This window comes from Aricia agestis, chromosome 17 (assembly GCF_905147365.1).
Source record: "Aricia agestis chromosome 17, ilAriAges1.1, whole genome shotgun sequence".
Taxonomy (NCBI): Eukaryota; Metazoa; Arthropoda; class Insecta; order Lepidoptera; family Lycaenidae; genus Aricia; species Aricia agestis.
Window position 1 is genome coordinate 3,989,251 of NC_056422.1, and position 7,550 is coordinate 3,996,800.

General features: G+C 35.1%; 1 protein-coding gene and 1 long non-coding RNA gene across 2 annotated transcripts in view; one reads left to right on the plus strand and one right to left on the minus strand.

The window, feature by feature from the left end:
• Positions 1-6,390, minus strand: part of LOC121735252 (NAD kinase-like) — a 50,866-nt gene extending 44,476 nt beyond the window's left edge. The window contains exon 1 of the mRNA XM_042126008.1: positions 6,275-6,390. The gene's annotated coding sequence lies outside the window, so the exon portion shown is untranslated. The remainder of the gene's footprint in view (positions 1-6,274) is intronic.
• LOC121735254 lies at positions 2,902-3,548 on the plus strand. Its single transcript, XR_006036825.1, has 3 exons — positions 2,902-3,010; positions 3,144-3,209; positions 3,460-3,548. It is a non-coding gene; the product is annotated as an uncharacterized LOC121735254 (long non-coding RNA).
• Positions 6,391-7,550: the final 1,160 nt, after the last annotated feature.

Sequence of the window (7,550 nt, forward strand, 5' to 3'; positions counted from 1 at the left end):
ATGAATATTGAATACACCTGAGCTACTTACACCTGAGTAAAGCATACCAAGTTTATGATTACAGAGGCCTTTGACCGCAGCAGAAAAATCTAAAAGATACAGGGAGCGACTTAAAAAAAGCAATCCCGAAAAATATATGAGTACCAAAGAAAAAAACAGAGCAAGATCTGCTAAACATTATAAGGAAAAAGTTAAAGCAATAACCAAAGAGAAACAAAGTGAGATGAGACCAAAGTGGCGCCAAAAATATGCTTCCAAAAAGGATTCACAAAGCAAGGTATTTTACCTGATTAAATGAAACCTAATTATACCTACGGGTAGTTCTCCAAAATTTGGTTAACTTGGTGTTAGCATCTATTTTCACATATTTTTATTTGTTTCCTCTAATATTTGGTCATATTAAACGGTATTAGTGAGTCTTGTTAACTTGTTCACTTATTTTGATATAATATATCATAATCTTACCGTCGAAAATTGCCACTTCAGGCCCCCCGCGTATGGTAGCCAGGCCGCGCGGCTAGGTCGTCGCTGCGGCCAACATAATTCCATGATAATATAATAAATAATAATATGGTGCGCACACGCGACCAGCGGCTAGTGGCCACGCTCTGGCCGCGCGGCCAACGAAAAACATCGCGACACACACGCGGCTACTTGGCCGCAGCGGCCAACGAGATACGGGAATTTATATGAAATTACTCAATGTGCGCGCACTGGTCGCCGCGGCCAAACGTTTTTTGTATCAAGTATTCAGTAACATGGGGTTTACCATTTAAGTATGTTAGATCTCGTTAAATGTTTTTTTAGACATTCTCATATAGTTAAAAAATTATCTTCATATTGCAGTAAGTATGTCTGGAATGTATGTGTGATATGATATTCCTTTCGTAAGCCTCTCCCGTAACAATGGATGAATCCAACATTTCTTGGTCCTTTTTTCTTTCTCTTTTATAATAATGAACAAACTGGCGCAACCATAATTTCTTCTTTAACGTCCATTTTAGAGCATGATGTGAATTGGGCTGACTGTGGTCGCAGACGTGGCCGCAATGTTGGCCGCAAAGTGCGCGGGCTGGCCGCAGCGATCTGGCCGCGCATCCTGGCCGCCAGTCCCTAGTCATGTGAGATCTCCTAATTTTTTTAATGTTTTCTATATAATTATAATGCAATAATAACAATTTCATTAACTCTATTCTAAATTGTTTACTATTACATAATATCTAATTAGTCATACAATAATATACCTACTTATTACACAAATTTATTTCATGTCAAAAAGTGTACTTACCTAAGATATAGAGAATAGTTGTAAATGCGAATTCGGTCTGCATTCTTATTATGACCGTCTTTCGGTTTTGATATTTATTTAAAATAATACGCTACATATTATTTTCATTTTGTTTCGTTTCGTCAGTCCCTAGACCGCCAGTCCCTAGTCGTTATTTCCAAGTTTGGTTAGGACAATACAGGCTGATCACCCGATTGTCTGACAAGTAAGATGATCCATGGTTGGATGGGCATATAAAGGTCGGTCCTGCGCCTGATCTCTCGCCAGTCGTGTCTGTCTTCTGCCCCATTGGGTTATGACAGTAAGGGAATAGAGAGTCCTTTATGTACTGCGCACACTTTTGGGCACTATAAATTACTCCTGCGTAACTGGCCTGGTTTCAAATTTCAATAGAACCGACCACCGTCACCGAAACCGGCGTGGGAGTTATTATAATTACTAATTTAAAAAAAAACAAATTTCTTCTAAAATATGAAGTTTAGTGACTGGCCCTTTTAGATGCAGCAAAGTAAATGTTATACTCACAGAATACGATATAAACTTTATAGATTTTTATCTAAAAATAGCATTTTCAAAAAGAGAAGTAATTAATTGCGTATGCCATTTAAAAATTTGGTTTTCAAGAAATAACAGCTAATAAATCATTTTGTCAGCATACAAAGATTTTGTTAGTAATAATTAAAATCAAGCTGCAATTCGTGTTCTGTAAAATATGATCATGACAATGGTCAGCAATTGAAACACATAACTGGCAGCGAGTTTTACTATGTAAGCATTTGCAAAATAAACAGTCGCTCGGCAGAATAATTACTTGGTCGGCAAGTTTATACATTCGGTCAACAGAGAAAACATTTCAGTATTTTATTTCATTTCATTATTAATTAATTTATTTTATTAATTAATAAAGACTTAACAGAAGGCCTACTCACCACGGATACCGAAGCGGGGGGTGCAGCCCCCCCGAAAGGGGAAACCCAAACAAAAACAAACATAATCCAGAAAGTCCAAAAGTAGGTTAGGTTAGGTTAGAACTTAGACCACAACACAGAGGGAGCCGAGCGAGCGCAGCGAGCGTACTGTGGCAGCAGCCGGCGTCCGTCATAAAACAAAAGGGGGACTCGGGGGGCGTAGCCCTCCAAAACAAAAAATAAGTCCATAATTTTTTGCTTATTCTCTGATTGCTTACCAAAATTAAATTAAGTATAGGCCACTCATTGAAGCTTTGATAAATACTCAGCTGTCAAAAAAATACTGCTGTTCAGAATGATATATTATATTGCAGACTGATTTATAAGTATTTGCTGAACACAAGTTGCTGTCCAACTATCAATTTTAGCTTATCAATTAAATATTTCTGCTCACAAATATTCCAATACTTTGCTAACCGTTTAAATAGCACCCTTTCAAAAATATGTCAGAAGTTAACCAAATTTTGGAGAACCACCCATACACAGTGAATATATACCTCTACTTACACCTGAGTAAAGCATACCAAGCTTATGATTTCAGAGGCCTTTGACCGCAGCAGAAAAATCTAAAAGATACAGGGAACGACTTAAAAAAAGCAATCCCGAAAAATATATGATTGCCAAGGAAAAAAACAGAGCAAGATCTGCTAAACATTATAAGGAAAAAGTTAAAGCACTAACCAAAGAGAAACAAAGTGAAATGAGACTAAAGTGGCGCCAAAAATATGCTTCCAAAAAGGAATCACAAAGCAAGGTATTTTACCTGATTAAATGAAACTTAATTATACACAGTACATACCAATTGTAAGTGCCTAGGAAATTTTGCTGACAGGATATTAATTTAGAATTCTATAATACAGTGACATAATATTTAATTTTGTCATCAGGAGCAAGAACAAGATATCGAAGGTGCTGTAGAAGAAGAAAGAAGTGCTGTAGCTGAAACAGATAAGGTGAGTACTGACTACACTAATGATTGTCAAAAAGAGTAGACATTTTAAGCAATTTTTAAGTCATGTAAAAATATGAAAACCTTGTTTAATCGAGATAAAAATGTGCAAGGTGATATTTAAAGTGAATAAGCGTTCTCTGTAGAACCACCTTTTGAGCGTGACTGCGTTTATAGAATTTTATACAGTGTCTAGGTAGTAGGTACTCTTTTTTGACAGACTGACATATAAGATAACATTATTTTGTTCCCAGGAACCAGGCGTCGACACTATTCCGACAGGACGAGAGGACCATTCAAACTGTTTAGAATCGAGTCAAAGAATAATTAAATCTCAAATGAAAGTCGCACAAAGAAATGTTGTTAGTATTTTACGACGAGAGAATGCTAAATTGAAAGAAAAAGTTCAAAATATTGAGAGGGGATTCGAATCACTAAAGAGACAAATGCGTGACTTGAAAAGAAAATATGAAGAAGTAACAGAAGAATTAAGACATAGATCTGCAAAAGAACAAAAACAAAAAGATTCTGAAAATGTAGCTTCCGTAAGCCAAATCACCACTCCCATAAGAAGAAGCGATGAATTTATTGCAATACATCTTCCTGAGGTTAAAATAGAAACATTTTAGTGTTTAAGCACAAATATCTAAACTAAAAAAACTATTTTATGTTACTATTTCGAAAAATCTGTGCTTAGTCCCTAATTAGGTTGGTACCTAATTACATGCAAGTGCATTGCAAGTGCACATAAAAATATCCTCTTAGTATTAATACGCGAACGAAAAACTTTGTAACCCTTTTTACGAAAAATGGGGAAACGTAGACCGTGCATGAAATTTTGCACAGTATACCTATAGTTTATATGGTTAAAAGGTGATTTCCAAAATTATATTAGCTCGATGCACTATCGAGCTAATATTATTTTGAAATTATGCTTTTATCATACATTTTTTTAACAAATAAAAAATTACACACACTATAACACACACACACACTAAGAAAAATGACAGATTTTTTAGTGACAAGCCTATACCATCTGAGTCCCAGAGACTAGAGTTGAAAAAAATATGATAAAGTCAATATTTTTTTTACAAAATATATGTAGTAGTCCTAATGTCGTCGAATTTCGACCATTGGGCGATCTCTAGTAACAATAAAACCTTAAACATTTTTGTAAAATTAGTTATAATTGACTCGTCATTCATTTTGAAATACACACTTTCACTGTCTTTGACGTTATTTTCCACTTTTTACACAGTACTGACCAACTCTAATTGTGCCATCTGGACACCTTCCTGATTTCAAAATATTCTTGCCTGTTCTATTCGTCTTACTTTCGAGCACTTCCACATTTTTCAGCACTGTTATGGCAGTACTTGCACTTGTTGTACTTATATTTTCATCGGGTAGCTCGGTTAGGTCAGTACACAACATTGAAGTAAAAATTAGACACAAAAGCGCAAACACTTTCATTGTGACTTGTGAGCTGTGTAAACGCCTTTAAATATATCAATCAAATAACCATTATTGTTTTGTGTCATTGTGTGTCATCTGCCCGAGCTGCGTGATATCGTTTTTATCAGTTGAATGCTAATAATAAGTCTTTCAAAATTGTTGTTAAATAATGTTTCCCATTAACATTAATTATTATTGAATAATAACGTGTGCAGCTCATTTATACGTTTTAATAGCAATTAAATATAATACAAAAACAAATATGTATTATAATTTCTGTTTAAATTTATTCAATTCGCACACTTTAGTAATACCATTGTTTAATTTATATTATTATGTGCCCGCTGCAGGTACCATAGTAAAGATTAAGAACCACTTAACATTTATAGAACCCTGCACTTGTTATTTTCAGAGTCTTTGACATAAGGGTTATGAAAAGTGTAGTTGATAACTCATTTGACTGGAACGCTAAAGGCTGTAAATTATAATATATTATCACGCTAAGACCACTAGAGAGAACTAAGAATACAGAGGGAAATGTAAAAAAACACGATTATGCGTGTGTATCTCAAGAACTACTGGAGCAATTTCTATGTTATTTGGCCTACGAATAATGGCACAGATATAGAGTAGACTACGTGAGAGACATAGGCTTTTTATTTGCAAGAAATGACCTAATTTACGCGAAACGGCTCGGAACGTCTCATAATAATTAATGTACCTACTTACGTGTAAGGAATTATTAATTATTATGCAATGAGTTTTTTATGCAATTTACGCATAGTTACGTATCTGGCATGAGAAAACTAATGTATTTAAAAACGTAATAATATTTGTATAAGGATCAGAATGATGGGTAAAAAGTTAATAAAAACTAATAAAAACCACCGTCTCCTTTATTTAAGTAACGACCATTGACTAGTGGAAGTCTTTTACTTATTTAGATAGATATTCATCTCTTATAACTGGATCTTGGCTGTTATCGATAAATTATATTTCACAAGTCACAACCCTTATTTTGACTTTTTTATTGTTAACTACATTACAGGCAAAGGATAACCAAACGTGATTTTGTTCAGGGCCGGATTTAGCACTTTCAGTTACGATGTACTGAGTAGTAAAAACCAAAATTACTATAATACCAGAGTAGACAGAATGATAGAGTATGCCGTCTTAGAACTGATGTTGAAATTTTTAAATTTGACGTATTATGACGAAAATCGTCGCTAGGGTTGTTAACTTGTCACCTACGAATTTAAAACTATGACATATTCGCTGGACGTGTTCCTCTTTGGTCGTATTGTTGTTTATGTTTTGGCACATGGACAGAATCTAATTTTGAAATCTTTATTTTAAATATTTAAAAATAAATTATATCAGCCAGCGCGAGGCACATTCCGTTCATAATCCTAGTGAAACCCGACGAATTTGACAGATATTGAAACCTGTCCGTCTCTTTGCAGTCGAACTACTGGTCGTTATGTCTATTGTGATAATACCATACTAGTTCTGGAATCTGATTTGTTAGATACTCATATTGAAATTACGAGACTAAAAAAATATTTGACTCACTTTGGTCGTAGAAGACGAAAAAATATTTGAATTTAAAATTACCTGAGCGTTTAAACACAAAACACCACATAAATAACACAACACTGGCGCAGGCGTGTGCGCTAAGCCGAGATTTGTATGACAATGTGGGATTTGACTAGTTTATTTTCGCTTGGGGTCGTTCTATATGTCAATGAAATGAGGCATGGTGTGCCACGGCCGTGCCTCTCACTATCAATGATCGTACTAATGATAACTATAAATAAACCTTGTACGTTCATATACTTACCTGTTTTTACCGACTTGATTTTTTTTAAGCTTAACTGTACGTTTGTCCGCGGTTTTCTCAAAAACTACTCATGCTTTTTGGATGGGGATTTCACTATTTAATAGGGAATTTAACAGAGAAGATTGTCGCCATATGCTGTTTGAAGGTCTGATGAAGATCTTCGGAGATTAGCCATGGAAACTAGCGCCTAGCGCGATGGCTCTATATGATTGGCCTTAACATTTTCGTTTATTTTTCAAGGTTCATATCAGAGCAGTAATTGTAGAGTATATTATGTATACATGTAACATATAATTAAAATCAAATAATACCATTAATATTACATTACATAAAGAACAGAAGTGTTTTTTCACTTTACTTGAAACACTTTAGGTACTCTAAAATTTGGCCGCGTGGCCTGAAATTTTAGGGGGTTCACACGAGATTTTGGGAGGGTTCATGTCCCCTGTGACCAGAAACCCATTCTCAAATATTGGTCAGTCATAAAGCCAAGAAGTTAAACTTGTAACTAAATCCTTATGCCTCCGGTTAACTTACTTACTGAAAAGTGAAAACACAACAAAGGGGTTCTTAAACGCCGGTTTTCTGTAAGACCGTAGTATCACACACATAAACATTTAAATCATTTAATGAGGTTTTGATAATCCTTTTCCTTGTAATTTCATCTGCATAAACCTATTCATTTAAAGCAAGTTTAAATTGCAAACGAGGCTCTGGCCAGCCTAATTTGATGCACATAAATTAGAATATTCATGAGTGCCTTCTGAGTAACGCCTTGCCATTTTAGATCATCAATTCATCAAGCTATAAACAATGTAAAAATTTCGGTATAGGTATTCGAAATCATTTTCCTGAATCGTTTTACCAATATCTAATCTACTTTTTTGACGGACCTAAAACTTATTACTACTGTAGGCTGTAAGCCAGGATCGACAGCAGTTTTTTACCTCCCTGAGATCATAACTCTTTGTTATGATCTCAGGGAGGCGGGAGCCCCGGGAACCCCCAACGAAATTAATCAGAAATAAGATCCTCTTACCGCTATTATAC